Source organism: Pinus tabuliformis, chromosome 5_1, assembly GCF_031772625.1.
Source record: "Pinus tabuliformis cultivar Carrire ecotype Pingquan chromosome 5_1, CPIR1, whole genome shotgun sequence".
NCBI classification, from domain to species: Eukaryota; Viridiplantae; Streptophyta; class Pinopsida; order Pinales; family Pinaceae; genus Pinus; species Pinus tabuliformis.
In genome coordinates, this window is record NC_142305.1 from 631797531 (window position 1) to 631824653 (window position 27123).

Here is a 27123-nt window from a genome sequence, read left to right on the forward strand (position 1 = left end):
CCCCTAAACCCTAAATTGTAAACCCTAAACCCTAAGTATTTTATAATATTTTGAAACATGTTTTTTAGCTTTTATTTAAATGTTTATTAAAAGCATTTACTAAAGTATTATAATCCTTGAACTCTAAACTCCAAACCCTAAAACCTAGAGTTAAAAACTTAAACCCTAAACCCTCAAAATTTTATAGCATTTTAAATGCAGTTATGTAATTTTTATTTAAGTGTTTATTAACAAAATTTACAAAAGTGTTTTAAACCATAAATCCTAAATGCTAAACCCTAAACCATATAGCCTAAAGCCTATACCCTAATCGTTTTATAACATTTTAAAAAGTGTTCTATAACTTTTATTTAAGTGTTTATTAAAATCATTTACTAAAGTGTTATAAACCTTAAAACCTAAAAATTAATCCCTAAACCCCAAACCCTATGCATTTTATAAACCTTAAAAACTCTACCCTAAACCCTAAACCGCAAACCCCAAAGTGTTATAAATCCTAAATTCAAAACCCTAAACCCTAAACCCCAAATAATAAACCTCAAACCCTTAACTCTAAACCATAACACTAATAATTTTATAACATTTTAAAAAGGAGTCTGTAACTTCTATTTAAGTGTTTATTAAATTCATTTACTCAATTTTTATAAACCCTAAACCCTAAACTCTAAACCTGAAGCCACAAACCCTAAAGCCTAAAGCCTAAACCCTAAATCCTAAGAATTTTATAACATTTTAAAAATTGTTTTGTAACATTTATTTAAGTGTTTATTGAAAGCATCTACTAAAGTGTTATAAACCGTAAAACCTAAACCTAAAAACTAAACCCTAACCCCTAAACCCTAAATCCCAAAGGCAAAATCGTAAACATTAAACCCTAAGCATGTTATATCATTTTTAAAATAATTTGGTAACTTCTATTTAAGCCTCGACTAAAACCATTTACTAAAGTCTTATAAACCATAAACCTTATGCCAAACCACCCTAAACCTTAAACCATAAACACTAATCATTTTATAACATTTTAAAAATCATTTTGTAACTTTTATTACAATGTTTATTAAAATTAATTTACTAAAGCGTTATAAACCCTAAACGCTAAACCCTAAACTCTAAACCCAAATCATCAAGCCCAAAACCCTAAACCTTAAATCCTAAACTCTAAGCATTTTATATCATTTGTTTTGTAACTTTTATTGAAGTGTTTATTACAATCATTTATTGAACCCTAATAAACCCTAAATCTTGAACCCTAAACCTCAAACCCTAAACCGTGGGCATTTTATAACATTTTAAAAAGAGTTTTTTAACTTTTATTTAAGTGTTTATTAAAAGAATTTACGAAATACATATAAACCCTAATCCTAAAACATGAACCCTAAACCCTAAACCCCAAACCCCAAACCCTAAATACTAATCATTTTATAGGATTTTGTAACTTTCATTTAAGTGTCTATTAAAAGCATTTTATAAAGTGTTATAAACCCGAAATCCTAAACTCAAAACCCTAAGTATTTTATAACATTTTGAAAATTGTTTTGTAACTTTTATTTAACTTTTTATGAAATTAATATACTAAACTATTATAAACCCTAAAACCTAAGCCTAGAACGGTAAACTGCAAACCCTAAACCCTATACCCTAAACCTTAATCATGTTATAACACTTTAATAATCATTTTGTAGCTTTTATTTAAGTGTTTATTAAAATAATTTACTAAAGTGTTATAAAACCTAAACCTTAAGCCCCAAACACTACAATTGAACCCCTAAAACCTAAACCCTACGTATTTTATAACATTTTAAAAAGATTTTTCTAAATTTTATTTAGTGTTTATTAAACAAATTTACTAAAGAGTTATAAACCATAAAAACTAAATCGTAAGCATTTTACAACATTTTTAATAGTGTTTTGTAACATTTAGTTAAGTGTTTATTAAAAGCATTTACTAAAGTGTTATAAACCTTAAACCTTAAACCCGAAACCCTAAACCCTAAACCCTAAACAACTAAACCCTAAAACATAAACCCTAGTCATTTTATAACATTTTAGAAAACATTTTAAACTTTTATTTAAGTGTTTCTTAAGAGAATTTACTAAAGTTTTATAAATCCTAAACCCTATACCCTCAACGCTAATTTTTTTTAAATATTTTAAAAAGTGTTTTGTAACTTTAGTGTTATAAATCCTAAACCATAATCCCTAAAACCTAAACGCTAAACCTGAAACCCTAAATCCCAAACTGTAAACCCTTAACGGTAAACCCCAAACACTAAGAATTTTATAACAGTTTAGAAAGTGCTATGTAGATTTTACTTAAGTGTTTATTAAAATAATTTACTAAAGTTTTATAAAACCTAAACCCTAAACTCCAAACCCTATATCCTAATGCTTAATTCCTAAAGGATAAGCCCTAAAATCATTCAGTAAGGTCTTATAAACCCTAAACCCTAAAGCCTAAAGCTTGAAAGCATTTACTAAGATCTTATAAAATCTAGACCATAAACTCCAAAACCTAAATCTTAAACCCCAAACCCTAAAACCTAAGGATTTCATATCATTTTAAAAAGTGTTTTGTAACTTTTATCTAAGTGTTTACTAAAACTATTTACTTAAGTACTATAAATCCTAAACCCTTAATCCATAAACCCTTAACCTTAAACCCCAAAACCTAAACCCTAAAAATCATAAAAAAGACATAAATCATAAAAATTCTAAACCTTAGAAAGCCATAAACCATAAATCCTAAGAAACCCTAAACCCTAAAACCGCAAAAAAAACCTAAACCCACAAAACTATTTTTTAACTTTTTTATAACTGTTGATTAAAAGAATTTAGTAAAGCATTATAAACCATAAACCCTAAACCCTAATACCCACACCCCAAACCTAAACCCTAAACCCTAAACTGTAAGCACTTTATAACATTTTAAACACCAAACCCTAAACCCTAAGTATTTTATAACGTTTTAACAAGCATTTGTAACTTTTTTTTTAAGTTTTTATTTGTACTAAATCGTTATAAACCCTAAAACCTAAGAATTTTATTATAATTTAGAAAGCATTTTGTAACTTTTTAAAACCCTAAACCCTAAATATTTTATAACATTTTAATAAGCATTTTCTAACATTTTTTAAGTGTTTATTAAAAGAATTTACTAAAGTGTTATAAACCCTAAACCCTAAAACCTACACCCTATGAATTTTCCAAAAATTTAACAAGAGTTTTATAACTTTTTTTAAAGTGTTTATTAAATGAATTTACTAAAGTGTCCCTCAAACATAAACCCTAAGCATTTTATAACTTTTTAGCAAGTGTTTTGTAACTTTTTTCTAAGTGTTTATTAAAAGGATTTAATAAAGTTTTATAAACCCTAAACCCTAAAATCTAAACCCTAAGCATTTTATAAAATTTTAAACTCTAAACCCTCATCATTTTATAACATTTTAAAAAGTGTTTTGTAACCTTTTTTTACGTCTTTATTAAAAGAATATATTGAAGTGTTATAAGACCTAAACCCTAAACCCTAAACCCTAAACCCTAAACACTAAGCATTTTATAACATTTTCAAAAGTGTTTTCTAACTTATTTTAAGTGTTTATAGAAAGAATTTACTAAAGTCTTGTGAACACTAAACCCCAAACCTTAAGCATTTTATAACATTTTAAACCCTAAACCTAAACCCTAAACCTTCAATGGAATTTTAACAAGATTTTTGTAACTTCTTTTAAAGCCAAAAACCCTAAACCCTAAAGCCTAAACTCTAGAACCTAAGTATTTTATAACATTTTAACAAGTGTTTTCTTACTTTTTTTAAGTGTTTATTAAAAGAATTTATTGAAGTATAATAAACCCGAAACCCTAAACCATGAGCATTTTATAGAATTTTAAATCCTAAACCCTGATGCCTAAGCATTTTATAACATTTTAACAAGTATTTTGTAGCTTTTTTTTTTTATGTTCTTATTAAAAGAATTTAATAAATTGTTATAACCCTAAACCCTAAGAATTTTATAACATTTTAACAAGAGTTTTGTAACTTTTATTTAAGTGTTTATTAAAATAATTTACTAAAGTGTTATAAACCCTAAACCCTAAGCCCTAAAAACTAAGCCCTAAACCCTAAACCCCAAACCCTAAACACCAAACCCTAAACCCTAAAACCTAAGCAATTTATGATCTATTAAAAATAATTTTGTAACTTTTATTTAAGTGTTTATTAAAAGAGTTCACTAAGGTGTTATAAAACCTAAATGCTAAACCCTAAACCCTAAACCCTAATCATTTAATAACATTTTAAAAAGTGTTTTGTAACCTTTTTTAAGTGTTTATTAAAAGAAATTAATGAGGTTTTATAAACCCTAAACCCTAATCATTTTATAATATTTTTAAAAAGGTTTTGTAACTATTATTTAAATGTTTATTAAAAGAATTTACTAAATTATTATAAACCTTATACCATACACCCTAAAACCTAAACCCCAAAACCTAAACCCTAAACCCTCAACCCCAATCCCTAAACCCTAAACTATAAACCCTATGAATTTTATAACAGTTTAAGAAGAATTTTGTAACTTTTATTTAAGTGTTTGTTAAAATAATTTCATTTTCTAAAATTCAAGTCATTGTCGCACTTTCATCGATGGAAGTGGAGTATGTTGTTGCTATAGTTTTGAGTAAAGAAATGATTTGGTTACGAATGTTTATGGACCAATTGGGCAAGAAGCATGAGATTGATAAGTTATACAGTGACAACGAGAGTGTCATTCATGTTTCAAAGAACTCAACATTTCATTCTAAGAGGAAAAATAGATAGCTCAATTACCATTTCATACAGTTAGTTTTATAAGATGGAAAATTGAAGCTGGAAAAGATACACACTAGCCAGAGTATTACATACATGTTAACAAAGGTGGTAACTAAGGAGAAATTGATATTCTAATAAATTTCAATTGAACTCCAAGTATGATGGTAAAGATGAGAAACAACCAGGCTAGGTGGAAGCATTGTCCAATAAGTGAAGCAGTGGTGGAGTGTTAAAAATTAGTCTCTCAGTGGGTGATTGTTGGGTGTGGAGCCTAATTATATTCTTCATTTACAGGTCACTTTTTAGCCACGTTTGGATGCTAGTCCCCTACAAGGGGGTGTGTGGGGCTTGCCCCCACACTATCGTTGTGAGGGGGTGTTAGCATGATTTGAGCCCCCCTCTCGTGAGGGTTTGGGGAAGCACCCTCATGGATAAATTTAGATACAAATTTCCTTGTAAAAAAATGTAATTTTTTAGTCAATTTAGGTTATTCATTAGGTGGAATATTTGACGATATAATTTATGTTAATTTAAGTTTTTCTTCCTTAGATGGCAACCCTCATTTTTTATGAGGGAATTGTATTCAATTGTGTATTGAAAAAGGAAACATCACATATACACAAATATTTATATAGGGGATAACAACTACCTAAAACCCCTTACTATCTCTATTGCATTAATCAAAGAATATAGAAGAAATACAATGTTTGCTCAAGCCGGACGACACCCTGCACTAGTATAGTCCATCCCCCTTCCTTACTAACCAAATTTGGCCAACACTTATCCAATTTCAAGCCTTCCCAAGCTCTTATTTCCTAGCATTATTTCCTTGCGAAATTTACCCTATTATTTAGGAATTTCACACCGAGGAATTGCGCAATTACCATAGGCCAATCCTATGACTACATGCACCACCTCTATAACTTGGATTAATTTACAACTGATAGTTCACTACCCTTGAACTCCAATATCAACTAGGTAACTAGAATTCTCTGCATGCATCTTTTGGGTTGATTAATAAGATTGTTGGTTGATCACTCAGTGCGGAAAATGTTCCACACTCAAAACTTGACCTCCACTAGTTCTTCGAATGGTTAGAACAAGTTAAACTGACAATAACCTAAATTAATTGAAATATATTGCTACAAATAACAAGAAATCACGTATAACTGAACCCAAGTGTCTCCAACTTTAATTTACTGAGTTAATTGAGCGATAAGAGCCATGTCACCTTATTTAACTACCTCCAAGTATTCTGCTGAAATTGAAATTTCTAATTTCCTCAATTTTAATTAAGGAAAAAATTCACACGGATACCTTTCTTGTTGCATTTTCAACATTAAGTTTGAATTTATGAAATAATTGAAAAATATTTATTTTAGTATTCCATTGATTAGAACGATCAAGGACATCTCAATTTGTGTTAAAAATTTAAGGGAGATATCTATAAAAAGTATAGGTTGGAAAACTGTGAATCCTCCCATTATTAATGTTGTATGGATGCTATCATAGCTAATGCTAGGAGAAATACCCATCTAATAATTGTGATGACCTTAGTAATATAATAATAACCATTTATATTACGAAAAATGATTATTCGAAATCCACTTCTTGACCCAAGTTTCACAATAAATGTCATGACAAATATGAACTATAATTTATTGGACTTACTAACCTTATACCTACTCCCACTATGTTAGCACTAGTTTATCAATCTAAAACATTACTAGAATGGATTCTAGAAGATGTTTTCATTTTTATGGACCCGTAGGAGTGTATTTTTGACTTCCTAGCGTTGTATCCTAAAGCCTACTTAGGAGGGCATCCTAAAATCCTAGGTAGACCATGGTTAGACCCACTAATGCATTTATCAACTATATATTGAAGTTTATGGTGATGTATGGTGAAGATACCAAATATAATATTTTCTTCTTCCCCGCTACTGAACCAAATATAAACTACTAAAGCCACTTGTTTGGTGCAATTTAATCCAAAGGATAATGGTGTACAACCACCCCTCACAATTCCCATAGGTTATATTCAAATGACACAGCCCTGCAGTAAATGATCGATCCACACTAACTCGCAATATAGATCCTTCATTTTCCACCACAACCTAAGGATCAATAAAATATGCTCGTTCCAAAGTAAACCATAAATTCAAGGATATGTGGTGCCAACCAACTATATCATAATGCTACCATCGAGTAGACTAAACTATAAGTAGACAACATGAATATAGATCCAGCAAGAGTGATTATTAAAAGGGTTTTGGTTTAAGAATTTATTGGATAATTATTATTATGTTTTATTTAAGTTGATAGTTGTCTATACCAACATCAATATTTGGCTTTAATGATTTATTGGAAATAAAGTTAATTATTTAAAATAGGTCTCCAAATATGTTCTCCTTTGTTATATTTGTATGGTACTATTAATGTGCATCAATTTTTTTATTATAAATAACACAGTCTAAAAGTATATGATGAAAAAATTAATAATCCTTGATATTTTATTCTTTTCAAATATATATATTTATAAGTGTTTATTATGTTTAGTTTTACATTTTATTATTGTAGCAATTAAATATACTTATTCATATATATAATATTTATATATAATATATAAATAAATTATTTTGAATACTCCCCTGAGTATATATTGTTCATCTTTTGGGTTTATTGATCCGTTGGGTTTATAGTATCAATCCATTTGTCTTATATTATTGGTCCCTTTATTAACAATATAATCGTTAGTGTTTATAATAATTTGGTTTTAAAAATCCATAGGATTTATAATATTAGTCATTAGGATTCATAATCCAAAGAGTTAATAATATTAATACCTTGGGTTTATAATAATTATAAGGTTTAAAAAATAAATAATATTAATAACAATTATTTTTAAAAATAAATGATAATAATAGCAATTATTTTAATAATATAATATAATATAATTATTATTTTTATAATATTACTTTTATTTATATCTATCTATCATTATCAATATTAATATGGATGTTACCTGGATGTGGGTGATTAACTGGATATTTAAATTGACAAGACGAAGGGGCGGCAGATGGGCTGGCCAAATGGCCACCTACGTCCTTCCCCAAGCTCGCCTGAGGCACATTCAAGGCACCTTGTAGGTGCCATTAAATGCACCCCAAGGCCGAGACTACTCCACCTCCTTCATAGCAATGGAGTCTACAGAGAATTGTGGTATTCCTCCCCCTTGCTCCACTGTGTCTACCCCCCGCAAGCCTTTGAGCCATGCTCTCGCACTATCACAGGTTGCTGATGCTGGTTCCTATGCTACATTGACCTGGGTAATGGATTCCATTACTCACAAGTTAGGCTCTGCAACCTAGCTCTGGTTCAGCCCTCCCCATTCCATCCTCTACACAATTACTCCACCACCTCCCCGACTGCTAATTGTCTCTTCAATCCCGCCATGGTTCATCATAGAATGAGAAGTAGGAGGGGAGGCACGCAAGGTGGAAGTGTCTGCCCTCCTGCAACTCCCAACCCTGCTTCGGCTTCCCTGATTCTTCAACAGACAACCCCAACCCTCTCGGCTTTTTCCCTGGTCGATATCCAGATACCCGGAGCGAAAGGGGTAGACATTTCCAAGGTTCTGAATGATGGGACACTATAGTCTGCTTAGCAAATTTTTCCCTCCCCCCGCATCCAACACCCCATACCACTCAATTACATTTTCATAGTACTCTGAACCAGCCTGTCATCACTGCTACTGTCACAATTACTTTCACTGAAGACCTAGATCAATTGGCACCTCTAGATGCACGTAGAGAAGATCCGAATAGGGTGGCACCAAGCGACAGAGGAGTTTGCAGCCCAAGCGAAATGCATCCCGACGTTGATAAATCCACCCTGCGTGGCAAAGCACCAGCTGGCAGTCAGCATGCTGTAGGCAACATGCTTGATGACACACAGGCATCTGCCAGCCCACGAGGCGACACGTCTAGCCTGCATGTGGTCATTGGAAGTGCTGACAGGGCCCATCCAACTCAGGAAGTGGACACGTCAACTGAATATGATGACTGGTACAATTACACATGCAATATTGAAGAGGAGCCGACACTGGACAACCTTTAGGCCTGACAAGTGGTGGCTAGGTGGCACTTCTTTTTTCCAGGAAGATGATGCTTATGCTGATTGGGAGTTTTTGGTTAATTTCATGTTTTATGGTTAGATCAATGAACTGTCTGAATTGTTATTTTGTTTTCTGGTCAAAGTTGTCAACCCAAATGTGGTTTTTTGGATTTCCATGACTGGTTTCCCCTCTGTTGGGGTAGTCACAGCTAAACTGAATTATTTTGTGATGGTTGCTACTAAGTACTTTGGAGGCTAGACCTCTCTGTAATTATTTTTTGTACTATATTAATAGATTAATCTTACATAGAAAAAAATAATATTAATATGGATGTTAAATCTATACAGTTAATGCCTATTGGGTTATTTTAACTACATTTACTAATATGTTTATGTATGTGATTGGTATAGCTTACCAATGTGTATTAACCACATTTATTAATTTGGTTGTGCTTTATAACCCCTTGGGTTTATAATATGAATAATATCTTGCATTTTCTAATCTTTTTTGAGCTTATAATATTATTATAAGTTTATAATATTGTATATATTAAGTTGTAGCTTACTGTGTATATCAACCACATTTAATAATGTGGTTTTGCTAGCTGTCAACACTAACAACTACTCATTTATAATTGTACAATAAGGGGTGGATCAATACATGGAACTAATTCTATTATTTTTAAAATAATTTGTAATTTATTATTTCTATTATTGACAATATTAAAATTCTCGCTACATTAAAATTTTTGAATTTAAGAAATTATTTAATATGATTCAACATCTACCTTCAATTTCTTCAACTACATTGTAATTTGTTGTAATATATATTTATTTCCTTTCAATATAGTGTAATACTATTAGAAATTTAATTTAAAAAAAAGTTAATACATTCTAATAATTTAAATTTAAAATAATTTTCCTAACATAATTTAATTACACTATAATTTTTTTTGGCTATCTCAATTTTATCATGATGATAACTACCATTAATTCTTACTATGAGTAATAATATTAATGTTTTTCTCTTATCAATACTTACAAATTTTAACTTATATTAGTTAACTAACATAACTACATTAATAAATGTGTTTCATATAATGTTAACTTATTTGAATGTATCATGACACATATTATAATTATTAGAGGTGATATTATGCTAATAATTTGTTCACCTAATTAAGAAACAACATCATTTTAAATTCTTTAGTACTAAAAAAATGTAAACATAATTCTTGAAATTATATGAAACTTTTTATTTTTTGTTTTTTTCCATGAGAAAAAACTAAACATTCTTAGATTAATCATAAAATGTCTTACATGATCTTAGTTCATGATCTAGTCAATATGCTTGATTGTTGTCCAACAACATACCTCTCATTTTCTCTTAATTAACTATATTGGATATCTCATCAAATTTGAAAGAGAAAAATTTAATTTTAAATGTTTCTACAAGCTTTGACATGTTGCAGTTTAACTAATCCGTGTTATACTTTGGATCGCATAACTTATAGTTGTTTCAATTTCCAATCGAATTGAATCATACACATTATAAGTGAGAAAAACAAATTAATATAGTTCTTGTCCCTATATAGTTGCAGCTAGAGAATATGAATACAAATTACTTGTTCTTATGTCTTGTGAATACTACTCAATATTATATTGAAATGACTATTTCCCACTCAATTTATGCACAACTTCGCAGGCTTACTAGTTTTTTTCTTTTTATAAATCTCACTTCATATTACACTCGTGAAAGTTTTCAACTGAAATTATTTGCAATTTTCCAGACTTCGTATTATATTGAAGCAATAGGTTTACTCAAATTCTGTGCAATTGTATGGGCCTCCTATAATATGAATACACTATGATTTTTTTCTGGCACTAATGAATCACATGTGTAGCGTGTCACTATGTAAGCTAGGTCCGTGAGGTCCCTCATTAGTGAACTGATAGTAGTTGTGCATCCATGTTGCAATTCTACCGGCCTCCTAGAATATGAATACACTATGATTTTTTTCTGGCACTAATGGATCACATGCGTAGGGTGTCACTATGTAAGCTAGGTCCCTGAGGTCCCTCATTAGTGAACTGATAGTAATTGATATCCTGTCACGATGTAAGCTAGGTCCCTGAGGTTCCTCATTAGTGAAATGATAGTAGTTATGCATCCATGGAGATGAAAGATCTCTGCTTAGACTTCACACATTCCAAGTTCACTCTCCTCAAAATTCTTAGATAAAATATTGTATTTATGAAGTATCAAAGATTCCACCTTAAATTCAAATTGAAATTAAACCACATTCCAAAAGCATAGGACCAGAAAAGGCGTGTGCCAAGACTATTTTATAAAATACGTACCATTTACCATTTACCGAATATCAAAGAAATTCAAGCACATTTCAAATTTGAGTTTGCACTGAATGTGAAGAGAATTTTTTGAAAAGAATCTCAGTGTTTTACCAACTGCTTTTCACGAGAATTTCAACAAAAGCATCTCAAACTTTTTCGTTATATACCTTGATCCCCTCTCTTAAAGTAAATATTTAACTTATTCAATATTAAATTATTTATTTTTTTCAAATTGGATGATATAAAATAATTTATTTATGAGTAGAATTGTTTTATTTTTATAAGACATGCGAAATGTATGTGTTTGTTTATTTAAATGCGAAAAGAGGCTTAAAAAATACATTTTTTATGAAAACATTTTTTGTTTGTTTATGTGATATGATGGTTGTGTTTTTGCTAATTAGATAATATGTGTAGATATTTTTTGCAATTTTAGTTTGTATAAAATTATGTATGTATTTGTTTTATTATTTCTAGATGATATAATGATTGTGTTTCTTAAATAATATGATGATTATTCATTTCCAATTCATAAGATCTTTTTGTTTGCTACACGATGTGGATTATATATGTTAAATGATAGGATTAAGATACCCATGATTATGTTTTTGTTTGTTAAATGACATCCTAAATTAGGTTGTTTGATGATATGATGGTGATAATGACAACAAGAGAGATAATAAGAGTAAGGAGTGGGAGAGAGAGAGGGGGAGGGAGCGAGAGAGGGATTGGGGGTGTGGTAGGAGGGGGATAGAGAGAGAGAGAGGGAGTGGGGGTGTGGTAGTAGGGGGAGAAAGAGAGAGAGACAGAGGAGGGGAGGAGAGAGAGAGAGAGAGAGAGAGAGAGAGAGAGAGAGAGAGAGAGGGAGATGGGGAGATAGGGAGATAGTGGGAGAGAGAGAGAGAGAGGGAGAGTGAGAGTGAGAGAGGGAGGGAGACGGGGAGAGAAGGGTTGGGAGGGGGAGTGATGGGAGAGGGATAGAAGGGGTGGCAGATTGGGGGAGAGAGGAGGAGAGGGTGAGGGAGAGGGGGAGGTAGAGATAGGTGGCGGGAGAGAGGGGGAGGGGAACAGAGAGTGGGAGGGGGAGAGGGAGAGAAAGAGTGAGAGGGGGAGAGGGAGAGACAATAGAAGAGGGATAACAAGAGGGGAAGAGAGTCGGAGAGGTAGAGGTAGGCAGAGAGGGACAGGGGGAGACGCAAGGGAGGAGGAGAGGGGGAGATAGAGAGAGGGAGAGAGGAAGGGAGGGAGAGACAAGGGGGGGGGGAATGGGGAGAGAGAGGGAGAGAGATATGGGGAGCGATAGGAAGATAAAATGGGTTGGAGGGAAGAGAGGCAAGGAGAGAGAGAGGATGAGAGAGAGATGCGAGAGAGAGGAGGAGAGTGACAGGAGGAGAGAGGGATGGGGGAGAGCAGAGGATAGGGTCAGGGAGAGGGCAAGGGAGAGATAGAGAGAGATGAAGGGGGACAGAGAGGGGGAGATAGGGAGATAGTGGGAGAGATAGAGAGAGGAAGAGGGAGAGGCAGAGGGAGAGAGGGAGGAAGGGGAGGTGGAGAGAGAAGGGGTGGTAGGGGGAGTGATGGGAGGGGAAGATAAGGATTGGGTGATGGGAGCGAGAGGAAGATAGGGTGAGGGAGAGGGGGAGGTAGTGATAGGTGGGGGGGGAGACAAGGAGGGGAACAGAGAGGGGAGGGGGAGAGGGAGATAGGAAGGGAAGGAGAGACAAAGGGGAGGGATGGGGAGAGAGAGGGAGAGAGAGATGAGGAGGGAGGGGGAGAGAGAAGGGGTAGTAGGGAAGAGAGGTAAGGAGGGAGAGAGAGGATGAGAGAGAGATGGGGGAGAGAGGAGGATATGTTCAGGGAGAGGGGAAGGGAGAGAGAGAGGGGGTAGGGAAGGGGGAGAGAGAGAGAGCAAGAGGGGGAGATAGGTAGATAGTGGGAGAGATAGAGTGAGAGGGAGAGGGGGAGAGAGAGATGGAGGGAGGCTGAGAGAGAAGCGGTGGTAGGAGGAGTCATGGGAGGGGGAGAGAATGGGCAGGAGATTTGGGGATAGATGAGGATAGGGTGAGGGGGAGGGGGAGGTAGAGATATGTGTGGGGAGAGAGGGGGAGGAGAACAAAGAGTGGGAGAGGGAGTGAGAGGGGGAGAGGGAGAGAAAGCGAAAGAGGGATAGGGGGAGGGGAACAGAGTGGGAGAGGTAGAGGTAGAGAGAGAGGGGGAGGGGGAGGGGCAAGGGAGGAGGAGAGGGAGGGAGAGGGAGAAGTGGGGAGGAAGAGAGGGAGAGACAAAGTGGGAGAGATGGGGAGAGAGAGGGAGAGCAAGAGAGAGAGAGGGAGGGATACAGAGAGAGAAGGGGTGGTAAGGGGAGTGATGGGAGGGGGAGAGAAGTGGTGGGAGATGGGGGAGAGAGGAGGATAGGGTGAGGGAGAGGGGGAGGTAGAGATAGGTGGGGAGAGAGAGTTAGAGGGAGAGGGAGAGAGACAGAGAGGGAGGGAGGTAGAGAGAGAAGAGGTGGTAGAGGGAATGATGGTAGGGAGAGAAGGAGTGGGTTATGTGGGCGAGAGGAGGATAATGTGAAGGAGATGGGGAGGTAGAGATAGGTGGGTGGAGAGACAGGGAGGGAAACAAAGAGGGGAGGGAGAGAGGGACAGAGAGAGTGAGAGGGGGAGAGGGAGTGAGAGTAGAAGAGGGATAGGGGGAGGGGAAGAGAGTGGGAGAGGGAGAGGTAGAGAGAGAGGGGCAGAGGGGGAGGGGCAAGGGAGGGTGGGAGAGAGGGAGAGTGCGTGAGAGAGAGGAAGGGAGGGAGAGACAAAGGGGGAGGGATGGGGAGAGATAGGGAGAGGGAGAGAGAGAGGGAGGGACACAAAGAGAGAAGGGATGGTAGGGGGAGTTATGGGAGGGGGAGAGAAGGAGTGGGAGATGTCAAAGAGAATAGGATAGGGTGAGGGAGAGGGGGAGGTAGAGATAGGTGGGGGGAGATACAGGGAGGGGAACAAAGTGGGGGAGTGGGAGAGGGGGAGAGAGAGTGAGATGGGGAGAGGGAGAGAGAGAGGAAGAGGGATAGGGGGAAGGGAAGAGAGTGGGAGAGGGAGGTGTAGAGAGTGACGAGAGGGGGAGGGGGAGGAAGAGACAAAGGGGGATGGATGGGGAGAGAGAGGTATGGAGAGATCGGTTGGGAGGGTGAGAGATAAGGGGTTGGAGGGTAAGGAGAGAGAGAGAGGAGGAGAGAGAGATGGGGGAGAGAGGAGGGTAGGGTCAGGGAGAGGAAAATGGGGAGAGAGGTGTGGGGGAGATAAGGAGATAGTGGTAGATATAGAGAGAGAGGGAGAGGGAGGGAGGTGGAGAGGGAAGGGTTAGTAGGGGGAGTGATGGGAGGGGGAGAGAAGGGGAAGCTCATAATTTTTTTTTATAAAGTGGGTTAGATAAAGAGAGAGGGAGAGGGAAGGAGGAGGAGAGAGAAGGGTTGGTAGGGGGAGTGATGGGAGGAGGAGAGAAGGGGAAGCTCTTAATGAAGTCTTATAATCCCTAAACCTTAAACCTTAAACCCCAAACACTAAACCCTAAAACCTAAACCCTAAACAATAAACCCTAAACCCTATAAACTAAACCCTAAACTGTAGGCATTTTAGAACATTTTTAAAAGCGTTTTGTAACTTTTATTTAAGTGTTTATTAAAAGAATTTAATAAATTCTTTCAAACCTTAAAATATAGACCCTAAAACCTAAACCCAAAATCCTAAACCCTAAACCATAAACCCCAAGCCCTAAACCCTAAACCAAAAATCCTAAGAATTTTATAATAGTTTAAGAAGAAATTTGTAAATTTTATTTAAGTGTTTATTAAAAGAATTTACTAAAGTGTTACAAACGCTAAACCAAAATTCAAAACCCTAAACCATAAGAACAAAAAAATAAACCCTAAACCCCAAAACCTAAACCCTAAACCCCGAACCCCAAATCCTAAACCCTAAACTACAAACACTAAACCCTAACCATTTTATAACATTTTAAAAATTGTTCTGTAACGTTTATTTAAGTGTTTTTTAAAATAATTTACCAAGATTTTGTAGACCCTAAACACTAAACCCTAAACCTAAACCCAAAACCCCAAACCTTAAACCCTAAACCCTAAACACTAAACCTTAAATCCCAAACCCTAAACGCTAGTCATTTTATAACATTTTAAAAAGTATTTTGAAACTTCTATTTAAGTGTTTATTAAAAGAATTTACTAAAGTCTTATAAACCCTAAATCATAAACCCTAAACCCTAGGCATTAAACCCCAAACTCAAAACCATGGACATTAAGCCCTAACCCCTGAGCATTTTATAACATTTTAAAAAGAATTTTGTAACTTTTATTTAAGTGCTTGTTAAAGGAATTTACTAAAGTGTTATAAACCCTTAACCCTAAACTATAAACCACAAACCCTAAACCCTAAACTCTAAACCCTAATAATTTTATAACATTTTAAAAAACATATTGTAACTTCTATTTAAGTGTTTATTAAAATTATTTACTAAAGTGTTCTAAACCCTAAACCCTAAACCCTAAACTCTAAACACCAAACCCAAAACCATAAACCCTAAACCCTAAGCATTTTGTAACATCTTATAAAAATTTCTAATTTTTATTTAAGTGTTTATTAAGAGGATTTACTAAAGTCTTATAAACCCTAGACTCTTAACTCTAAACCCTAAGAAACTTATAACATTTTAAAAAGTGTTTTTTAACTTTTATTTAAGTGTTTATTATAAGAATTTACTGAAGTCTTATAAACCCTAAACCATAAGAATTTCGTAGAATTCTAAAAAGAGTTGTGTAACTTTTACTTAAGTTTTTATCAAAATAATTTACTAAGGTGTTATAAACCCTAAACCATAAAAACTAAACCCTAAACTATAAACCCTAAACCAAAAAACCTAAACCCTAAATGCTAAACCCTAAGCCTTTTATAACATTTCAACAAGTGTTTTGTAACTTTTACCTAAGTGTTTATTAAAATAATTTACTAAAGTGTTATAAAACCTAAACCCTAAACCCTATACCTTATACCCTAAAACCTTGATCCAAAATTGGATCCTTCAACTCTCTTAAAGCTACCTGAACTCTGTAAAAGCTCATACTGAAGTTGAAAGCCTTATGGATGTCGAAGACTATTAGAAATAACCTCTGAACAATGACAATTTGCAGCTAGCACAAGAGCAACGAGGACCTTCGGTCAAAGCGCATTGACTGGTGGCCCATGGGGACTGTGCATGGCACAAAAATGAGATTTAGGAGGCTAAGACTAGAAAACAGAGGTTGTTTCTGATGTGAAATTAGCATAATCACCCCTCGAAAATGAAAGGCCCCAAGCACTCGGTCACATGGGAAGCTGGGAGACTGTGGGGAAAGCACTAAGGCTAGAGGCGAGTCCCGTGCTCCAAAACCAGTGGTATATCGGGGGCACCCTTGGGCGATAAGTGGATTTGGCTGAAATCGAGCGATTCCATTCAGCGCTTAATACATGTCTGGCGAATGAGAGAGAAAACCACCTCCCATCGCCTGCTAATGGTCGAATAAGTCAACTGCACGAAATGAGCAAATATCGTAGGATCTAGGGTCTCTAGATCTAGCGATGGAGATTGCACTCGATGGATGACTGGACCCGAGGAAGAGCTAGTGCGATTCATGAGAGGATAAGTGGCCACTTCCCTATGGACGATGGTGGTGATGCAGAGGCATGGAACTCCAAACAAAAAATAGCAGGCCAACCGAAGGGGTGGAAAGTGAAATGAACAGTCAGGGAACAGAATGGTTTTAAGAGCCATGAGCAGACAGAGAATTAAAGGGGAGAAAAAGAGAACAGCATAAGAAGTAGTAAGCAAAGCTTGGAGGTACAAAAGCCAAAGTAAGAGCTCATTGTAATAGGTAGAAAAAAAACAAACAACGAGAAGACGTTGAATGCGTAGAGAGTCTTTGGAGTTACTCGGAGGTCACGTGGGAAAGCCAGAGAGCTCAATTGACAACAACATATTGTTATTGGAGTTGCTTGGAAGTCGAGCGACTCACAGAGGCATGAAAAAGGCTGGGAGAAGGAGCTTAGAGAAGCCAGATCCAAGAGCCAGAGCAAGTGCCAAAAGTGAGAGCTGACAGCCAGAACCAGAGCTAGAGTTAGAGCCACAACCAGAGCAAGAGCCAGAGCTAGAAAGTCGAAGAGCTCCAAGAGCCAAGGGATAAGATGGTGTTAGAATTCTTATCCAATTGAGGCTGCATGTCTAGTGATGCATCTGTTTACATTTTTTTGTGGAATAAATGCAAGTTGTGGGATCTTACCAAGTGGTAAATACAAAGAAGTTGAGTAGGAAACTCTATTTTTGCAACAATATGTTCATTTTAGCTTCGAAAGTACAGTGTACTTAAGCGAAAGTTGAAAGATGGAATGCATGTTGGAGCATGAGATACATGTGATTCTGGCTTGGGAGAAGTTAACTTGGTTCCTAAAATGGGGATAAGGATGAAGTGTTTCATCTTTTGGAAAAGAGTCCTAAAGGTCTTCTTCCTACATGCTTGACTTGAAGGGTCATTTTTTGTGAAGGCATGTTTTATTGGCTTATCATTTGTATGTAGATGTAAGACATGGAAGTGTTCACAAGATGTGAAATTTGTTTCTTTGTTGAAGTAGGAGTTAGCCCATGCAGTTGTTGTCTGTATGCCTGCTGTTGTTAACAATTATTGTTGGCAGCTTTACAAATAGGTAAAAATGAAAGTTTTATGGAGCAGATGTACTTCACATTTGTTTGAGCCACATTGGATCAAGGATCAAGGCAAAGAAGCTCAAACTACCTTCTGTAAACTTCACAGTAGAAGTTCTGCATGAAGTCAAGGAGGAAAATCGTTCTTCCTGAGATGACCAACCCATCCAAGAAGGGAAGTGGTTAGAGATTTTGGCTCAGAGGCACTATGCAAAGGCAAGTGTAGGGAGGCTAAAAGAAGAGGGTGTTGTTACTCTCATTTACTGCTCAGATTAGTATATCAGTCTTTTGGTGGACCAAAAGTCCTTTTAGTGGGAAGGTGTGATCCAAAATTGGATCCTTAAACACTCTTAAAGCTACCTAAACTTTGTAAAATCTCATACCAAAGTTTAAAGTCTTATGGATATAGAAGACTATCAAAAAGAACCTCTAAACAATGACAATTTGTAGCCAACACAAGAACAACGAGGACCTTCGGTCAAAGCACATTGATTGTGGTCGATGGGGACTCTGCATGGCACAAAAATGACAGTTAGGAGGCTCAGACTAGAAAACGGAGGTTGTTTTTGATGCGTGATTAGCACAATCACTAGGAAAAATCCCTCGAGAAGGAAATACCTCAAGTGCTCGATCACATGGGAAGCCGAGAAACCATGGGAAAAGCGCTAAGGAAAAAGGCGGGTCTCGCACTCCAAAACTGGCGATATATCGGGGGCACCCTTGGGCGGTAAGTGGATTTGGCTGAAATCGAGCGATTCCATTCAACGCTTGATGCATGTCTAGTGGATGAGAGATGAATCCACCTCTCATCACGTGCTAATGGTCGAACAAGTCAACTACGCAAAATGAGTGAATATCGTAGGATCTTGGGGCTCCAAACCTAATGATGGAGATTTGACCCAATGGATGACCAGACCCGACAGAGAAATAAGCCACGACACATGGAGATTTGAAGTTTGATGTGGACGATAAGTTGGCAGATAAGTCATTCCACAGGGCAACTGAATTACCAAACTATCGAGGAAGAGCTAGCGCAATTCATGAGAGGAAAAGTGGCCACCTCTGTATGGACGATGGTGATGATGCAGAGGTAGGGAACTCTAAACGAACAGCAGTAGGCAAACTGAAGGGGTGGAAGAGGAAACGAACAGTCGGGGAACAAAATGGTTCTAAGAGCCATGAACAGATAGAGAGAAAAAGGGGAGAAAAAGAGAGCAACCTAAGAAGCAGTAAGCAGAACCTAGAAGTAGGAAAGCTAGAGTAAGATCTCACTGTAATAGGTAGAAAAAAAAAAGAAAACAATGAGAATACGTTGAATGCACAAGGAGTCTTTGGAGTTATTCAGAGGTTGAGTGGAAAAGCCAGAGAGCTCAATTGACAGCAACATATTGCTATTGGAGTTGCTTGGAAGTCGAGTGACTCACAGAGGCATGAAAAAGGCTGGGAGAAGGAGCTTAGAAAAGCCAGAGCCAAGAGCCTGAGTGAGCACCAGAATGAGAGCTGAGAGCCAGAACCAAAGCCAGAGCCATGAGCCAGAGCTAGAAAGCCGAAGTGCTCCAAGATGTTGGAAATAATACTGAGAGGGGGGGGGGGTGAATCAGTATTATCAGATCAATAAAACTTTTTCAATACTCAGAAACATATACGCTACTTCAGTTAAGTGAACCAGCGTGTACACGCTACTGTGTCTAAAGCAACCAACGTATAACCATAAATCTTATGATTCAGTTAGTTTATCTTCAGTAAATGCATCATGACATTATTAACCATATTAAAAGTAAACAGGTGCAGTATAACAAAACAGATCATCACACAAAAACCACACACATGAACACCATGATATAAGGTGGAAACCCAATGTGGGTGAAAACCACCTGCTGCAAGTCGTCTCTATCTTTCTTTAATAAGAAACTTCAGTTTACAATCTTTTGTACTGGTGCAGCCTTATACCAGTACGCAGGCTACAACCTGCAGAAGGCTACAACCTTCTCTCGTTCTCCAAACTTTCCTGGAAGGGAGCTCCAACCCCCTTTGCTCTTGTACTAGCTAATCCATTTACTAGTATGCAGGTTGCTACCTGCTACAATGCTCCAAAGATCTCCCTTAGCTTTTGTACTAGCTTAGATACTAGTACATAGGTGCTGGCCTACAATCTTCTCCTCCAGGTACCACATTTCATCAATTTTCAGACTGGATATTCCTAAAGCACAACACATAATCTGAAGGCCACGTTTCATCAAATTTTCATACTGGACCCATAACTATCATTGAGGCTCAAAACAATCACTACTAACATCATCAATTTCTGAATCACTGAAACACTGAAACCCTATCAATAACACAGTCACCAGAACACAGAGCAGACACAGAACTCTGCAAAATCATTCAGACCCAACTGCAACTTCAAATATCAAACTTCAAAATGTATACGCTACTACATTGAATCAAACCCGCGTACATACTCGCTTTTGCCAAAGACAACCCGCGTACAGATCTAAAAATAATTTCTCATAACTTGCAGATGTACCAGACATCAGTCATACTCATAACACTTATAGAAAAATACATGCGTCAGTATGTAGATCTAGAATAAGCATCATAAAGATAGTTCATTTCAAACCATTTGATCCCGATGTCTCCTTAGATCTAGTCTTCCATCAATCGGTGTGATCTCTCCTTAGCTTAGATCAAGCAACCCAGAACCTGCATACTAGATCTCTTTCATCATTAGATATTCAGGACTTTTCGATACAATTGCATAATGATCTTCTTCTCCTTATATAGCCTTAGGACCTTCACAATACCACGGTCCAAAACCATAGTAACACAATACCATCAACTTCAAAACTCGGGATCAACACGACTGTCGAGATACCTTGGTCCAAAAACATAGGCTGAAGTACCGAGGACTAACTACCACGGACCAAAAGAAAGCTTCTCAACATGTACGCTCTTTTCTGTTCATGAAACTGCGTGTATACCCTACTTGGTATATAGCGAACCTGCGTATACGCGACTTGGTATATAGTGAACCTGCTTGTATATGCGACTTGGTATATAGCGAACCTACGTATACGCGACTTGGTATATAGTGAACCTACTTGTATACGCGACTTGGTATATAGTGAACCTGCATATATATATTTTCTCTTCATACTTGTAGTCTGATCATCAATTCCTTGCTGTTATCCTTCTGCACTATGATTTGTCATTAGTGTGATTTGCCATCAAGGACAACACTTGTCTCATAATGCCAACACAAGAGCCAAGGGATAAGATGGTGTTTTGAGCCCAATTTTCTTGTATAAAACATTGGAGTTAAGTGTAGGCACTTGTAAAAGAACTATTGCCATAACCCCAGAGAGCCTAATCAAGTTGATTAGAGCTCAAGGAGACATAGCCCAAGATATCAGGGTGAACTCCATATTATCTTGTTGTCTCATGTGTTTGTTTTTACTGCTGCTCTAAGAAATGTTATATGCATTTTATATCAGTTTAAGTACCTTCCCATATCAGCACAAACAACAAATTTTAAAGAAAATAACCAACTGAAAACAAATACAAGCATACACCCAATTTAAGTGCTTATTAAAAGAATTTACTAAAATGTTATAAACACTAAATCTTAAACCATAAACCCAAAATCCTATTCCCTAAGCCATAAACCCTAATAATTTTATGAGTATCTATAATAAGGGAAGACCACACTTGGGTATGTGAGTGTAGGAGGGAGAAAATTATGGTACATGAGATACCCCGACCTTTGTTTTTCCACCCTTCTCCATAAACCTGTTTTCTTTTATTTATTTTTCTTCATAACTCCTCGAGGCTTAATAGGATGAATGCATTACGTGTAATATGTAGCAGAAGATACCCACTTAAGGTGGGGTGGTTCATCCGTACACCCTAAACCCTAAACCATTAACCCTAAACCCCAAAACCTAAACCATAAACCCTAAACCGTAAATCCTAAACACTAAACCCTATGAATTTTAGAACATTTTAAAAAGTGTTTTGTAAATTTTATTTAAGTGTTTATTAAAATAATTTATAAGGTGTTATAAACCCTAAACCCCAAACCATAAACCCTAAATTGAAAATATTAAAACTTAAACCATAAAAATTTTATAAAGTGTTATAAACCTTAAATTGTAAACCCTAATCCCTAAAGCCTATACCGCAAACAGTTAACCCTAAACCCTAGACCCTAAACCTCAAACCTTAAATCCTAAACCCTAAACCCTAAACCTTAAGCATTTTATAAAAAATTTAAAAACGCTTTGCAACTTTATTTAAATGTTTAATAAAAACATTCACTAAAGTGCTATAAACCCTAAACCCTAAACTCTAAACCATAAACCCCTAACCCTAAACCCTAAAATATTAACCATAAACACTAATTATTTTATAACATTTTAAAATGTGTTTTGTAACTTTTATTTAAATGTTTATTAAAATAATTTACTAAAGTGTTATAATCCCTCAAATATAAACTCTAAACCCTAAACCATCAAAATTTTATAGCATTTTAAATATAGTTATGTAATTTTTATTTAAGTGTTTATTAAAAGAACTTACTAAAGTGTTATAAACCATAAACCCTAAACCCTAAACCCTATAGCCTAAACCCTATACCCTAATCGTTTTATAACATTTTAAAAAGTGTTTTGTAACTTTTATTTAAGTGTTTATAAAAAGCATTTACTAAAGTGTCATAAACATTAAAACCTAAACCTTAAACCCTACACCCTAAACCATAAAACCCAAGACCTAAACCCTAAATCGCAAATGCAACGCATTTTATAACATTTCAAAAAGCGTTTTTAAATTTTATTTAAGTGTTTATCAAAAGATTTTACGAAAGTGTTATAAACCCTAAATTCAAAAACCTGAACCCTAAACCCCAAATACTAAACCTCAAACCCTTAACTCTAAACCATAAACAATAAGAATTTTATAACATTTTAAAAAGGAGTCTGTAAGTTTTATTTAAGTGTTTATTAAGAGTAATTACTCAAGTGTTATAAACCCTAAACTCTAAACCCGAAGCCAAAAACCCTAAAACCTAAAGCCTAAACCCTAAATCTTGAGCATTTTATAACATTTTAAAAACTGTTTTGTAACATTTATTTCATTGTTTATTGAAAGAATTTACTAAAGTGTTATAAACCCTAAAACCTGACCCCTAAACCCTAAACATAAAACTAAAAATCAAAACAGAAAAGCCTAAACCCTAAGCGTTTTATAACAATATAAAAAGTGTTTTGGAACATTTATTTAAGTCTTTATTAAAGGCATTTACTAAGGTCTTATAAATCCTAAACCCTCAATCCCAAAGGCCAAATGTAAACACTAAACCCTAAGCATGCTATATCATTTTAACAAGAATTTTGTAACTTTTATTTAAGCCTTCACTAAAACCATTTACTGATGTCTTATAAACCATAAACCCTATGCTAAACCCCCCTAAACCCTAAACACTAATGATTTTATAACATTTTAAAAATCATTTTGTAATTTTACTATAGTGTTTATTAAAATAATTTACTAAAGCATTATAAACCCGAAACACTAAACCCTAAACCTTAAATCCTAAACTTTAAGCATTTTATAACATTTTAAAAAATGTTTTGTAACTTTTATTTAAGTGTTTATCAAAATCATTTACTGAACCCTCATAAACCCTAAACCCCAAACCCTAAACCCTAAGCATTTTATAACATTTTAAAAAGAATTTTTTAACTTATATTTGAGTGTTTATTAAAAGAATTTACTAAATCCTTATAAACCCTAAATCCTAAAACATGAACCCTAAACCCTAAACCCCGAACCCAAACCCAAAACCCTAAATACTAATCACTTTATAACATTTTAAAAAGTGTTATAAATCATAAAACCTAAACCCAAAACCCTAAGTATTTTATAACATTTTGAAAAGTGTTTTGTAACTTTTATTCAACTTTTTATTAAATTAATATACTAAATTGTTATAAACCCTAAAAGCTAAGCCTGAAACCGTAAACCCTAAACTCTAAACCTTATACCCTAAACCTTAATCATTTTATAACATTTTAAAAATCATTTTGTAGCTTTTACCATAGCCCTAAACACTAAAACACTAACTTGAAACCATAAACCTAAACCTAAATCCTAAGCCCTAAACACTACACTTGAAACCATAAAACCTAAACCCTACGTATTTTATAACATTTTAAAAGTCTTTTCTAAATATTATTTAGTGTTTATTAAAATAATTTACTAAAGTGTTATAAACCATAAAACCTAAATGGCAAGCATTTTACAACATTTTTAAAAAAAATTGTAACTTTTATTTAAGTGTTTATTAAAAGCATTTGCTAAAGTGTTATAAACCTTAAACCATAAATTCGAAACCCTAAACCCTAAACCACCAAACCCTAAAACCTAAACCCTAACCATTTTATAACATTTTAAAACACATTTTTAACTTTTATTTAAGTGTTTCTTAAAAGAATTTACTAAAGTGTTATAAATCCTAAACCCTAAACCATAAACCCTAAACCCTAAACCCTAGACACTAAACCTTAAATGCTATTTTTTTTAATATTTCAAAAAGCATTTTGTAACTTTGGTGTTATAAATCCTAAACCATAAACCCTAAACCCGAAAGCCTAAATCCCAAACTGTAAACCCCAAATGGCTAACACTAAGCACTAAGAATTTTATAACATTTTAGAAAGCATTAACTAACTTTTACTTAAGTGTTTATTAAAAGAATTTACTGAAGTGTTATAAAACCTAAACCCTAAATGCCAAACCCCAAACCCCAAACCCTATAGCCTAATGCTTAAAGCCTAAAGGATAAACCCTAAAAACATTTAGTAAGCTCTTATAAACCCTAAACCCTAAAGCCTAAAGCTTGAAAGAATTTACTAAAGTCTTATAAAATCTAAACCATAAACTCCAAAACCTAAACCCTAAGCCCTAAACGCCAAACCCTAAAGCCTAAGGATTTTATATCATTTTAAAAGGTGTTTTGTAACTTTTATTTAAGTGTTTACTAAAACTATTTACTAAACTGCTATAGAGCCTATACCCCTAATCCCTAAACCCTTAACCTTAAACCCCAAACCCTAAACCCAAAAAAACCCTAAACCCTGAAAACCTAAAAAATCCATAAACCTTAAAAAACCATAAACCTTAAACCCTAGAAAACCCTAAACCCTAAAAAAACCCTAAACCCTAAAAAAAACCCTAAACCCTAAAAAAACCCTAAACCCTGAAAACTGTTTTTTAACTTTTTTATAAGTGTTGATTAAAAGAATTTACTAAAGCATTATAAACCATAAACCCTAAACACTAATACCCACACCCCCAACCTAAACCCTAAAACCTAAACCATAAGCTCTTTATAACAATTTAAACCCCAAACCCTAAAGCCTAAGTATTTTATGACATTTTAACAAGAGTTTTTAACTTTTTTTAAGTGTTTATTTTATCTAAATTGTTATAAACACTAATCCCTAAGCATTTTATTATAATTTATCAAGCCTTTTGTAATTTTTAAAAACATAAAAACTAAACATTTTATAACATTTTAATAAGCATTTTGTAACCTTTTTTAAGTGTTTATTAAAAGAATTTACTGAAGTGTTATAAACGCTAAAACCTACACCCTAAGAATTTTATAAAAATTTAACAAGAGTTTTGTAACTTTTTTCAAGTGTTTATTAAAAGAATTTACTAAAGTGTCCCTTAAACCTAAACCCTAAGCATTTTATAACTTTTTAGCAAGTGTTTTTTAACTTTTTTCGAAGTGTTTATTAAAAGGATTTACTAAAGATTTATAAACCCTAAACCCTCAACATTTTATAACATTTTAAAAAGTGTTTTGTAAGCCTTTTTTAAGTGTTTATTAAAAGCAATTAATAAGGTTTTATAAACCCTAAACCCTAAACCCTATAAACTAAACCCTAAACCCTAAGCATTTTATAACATTTAAAAAATATTTTTGTAACTTTTATTTAAGTGTTTATTAAAAGAATTTACTAAATTGTTATAAGCCTTAAACCATAAACCCTAAAACCTAAACTATAAAACCTAAACCCTCAACCCCAAGCCCTAAACCCTAAACCATAAACCCTGTGAATTTTATAACAGTTTAAGAAGAATTTTGTAACTTTTATTTAAGTCTGTATTAAAATAATTTACAATTTACTAAAGTGTTATAAACCCTAAACCCTAAACACAAAGCCCTAAACCCTAAACACAAAAACATAAACCCTAAACCACAAAACGTAAACTCAAAACCCTAAACCCCAAACCTGAAACCCTAAACCCTAAATCATAAACCCTAGACCCTAACCATTTTATAACATTTTAAAAATTGTTTTGTAACTTTTATTTAAGTGTTTATTAAAAGAATTTACGAAAATGTTGTAGACCTTGAACATTAAACCCTAAACCTAAAACCAAACCCCAAACCTTAAACCCTAAACCCTAAACCCTAAACCTTAAATCCCAAACCCTAAACCCTAAAACCTAACCATTTTATAACATTTTGAAGAGTATTTTGAAACTTTTGTTTAAGTTCTTTTAAAATCATTTACTAAAGTCTTCTAAACCCTAGTTCCGAACAATCCACCCAATCTTTAACCCTCGCATTACAAAAGAAAGGGATACAATATGATTACATCAAGATGATATGGATGATCTAGTGACTATGTTGTGAGAATGATGACACTCTCCACATTTATAAGATAGGTCACTTGTGCAACAAACTAATATAAGTTATTACAATATATCCACATGAGGGTAGTTTAGATAAGGTGTAAAAGCATCATTTGGTGGTTGAAAGCCACCTCCAAAGTTTCGTGGTCTTTAAGCTAAGGATCCATATTTCAAGCACTCCTCGTGGCATGGTTTTGTGCTCTCTAAAAGAGGATCCAATATTGAATTCTCCTCATCATGTCCTAATTCAAAAAAAACTCCAAGTATTGCACTCTCCAAGAAATAATCCCTCAACACAACCATTAACATCTTAGACTATGACATGTGCTTGTAGTGATCGTAGGGAGGAGTTGTTTTACTCCTAGTGCAGTTTATGATGATCCAGACTTATGCAGGAATGCAACAAAA